We start from the raw sequence: 1,592 nt of genomic DNA on the forward strand, positions 1-1,592 counted from the left end.
TCCTATTTGTCATTGTGTTTTTGCCCGCCCCATAAGGGGCCGGCCAAGATATGCCTCAGAGGCTTACTGAGTGACTCCCCATTTTTTAAGTGTGAGTGTTGAGCAGTAGCGGCAGCAGTCAGGGTCTGGCTTGACTAGGTTTACCTAGTCTTCTTTGATTTGTTCTTGTGTTTTTGTCATTGTTTTTTTTTATTTGCCGTTGTGGTTTTATTTGTTTGTTTTCCTATTTGCCATTGTGTTTTTTGACATTGACAAATCCAAAAACACAGTGGCATGGCAAATAGGAAAACATAGCAGTAAATAAACAAAATACTTTCAAAAGTTGAGCTGGGTGCCTTTTCTGGTAGAAGTGAATGTTGTCTTTTCTGCTTTGTGGTCTTCTGTTTTGCCGTTGTGCTTTCCGATTTGTTGTCGTGTTTCCTCTTTCGTTAATAGACCTTATTCGAATGACGTAACTCACGTATGGGCACGCCCACCGCTGCCATATTGTTGACGTTCCGCAGCGCGCTGTTTAAAAGTGACTGACAGCTGTCATAACTTAGGACGCTAGCCAACATTACTTACTAGCCTATTTAATGCAGTTTTTACTGCGTCAGGAGCTATTTCACAACAGCGATAGTGTGCTGTGTAATAATACACGGCTGTAGTAATAGCAGCAATAAAAGCCCGGGTGTTAGCTACTGTCCACAAACGCGAAGGGAAAGAGACTAGAGGCTAACGTTAGTAGCAAACATTGGGCTCATGCAAGCAAGCGTCAGATCATATCAAACAAACATTTAACATTAAGGTTATTTACCTTTGCTGTCACGACAATGTTTGATGATGATGATGATGATGATGTCGTTGGTGGCACAAAAGTAAAAATGTCAGACCAATTGCCACAGATGAAATAGTTATAACGCTAGGACTCAAGGGATTTGAAAGCCTTCAGCTCCTGAGATGTGTATGCCAATACTGTATTCACACTGTAGTTCTAATTGTCCGGTACGTTATACCTGGCAATATCATGAGTTAACTTTACTCTAAGTCAGTTTTTTATAGGGGTCCGCACCTCCGACCAAACTTATTTTTTCATCACTTCACTTTGACGAAGCCATAACTGTTGCTATACGCTCGGCCACACTACGTTACGGCTGCGGTTTGTCAACAATATGGCGCCGTCCGGGGTTATCGTATAAGGTCTATTTGATTTGCAATTTGCCATTTGGATTTGCACTTCACGGCCACCGTACAATGTCATAAAGCACTGCCAAAGAGTAAGCCATGACAGCATGATAGAGTCATGACACTTACGCAGCGCCGTCACCACCACAACTATCTTGTGACAACCTGAGAATAGATGGCCTTGTCTTGCTCTGAGACACACAGGAGGAAACCGCAGCTCAAAGCTGACCAAGGCCTCACGCGGTTTCAACCACAATGGCTTCTCTCCTTCCGTCTTCCTGTTTAGACGCTGCACGCTTCCTGTTTGGAGGGAGCAAACAGCTCTGATCGAACTTTTATGTGTGTGTGTGTGTGTGTGTGTGTGTGTGTGTGTTCGTGCGTGTGTGTGCCTCTGTGGTTGACCGGTCAGCCTCACGATCGCTCCACAT

Source organism: Poromitra crassiceps, assembly GCF_964638095.1.
Source record: "Poromitra crassiceps genome assembly, chromosome: 4".
Lineage (NCBI taxonomy): Eukaryota > Metazoa > Chordata > Actinopteri > Beryciformes > Melamphaidae > Poromitra > Poromitra crassiceps.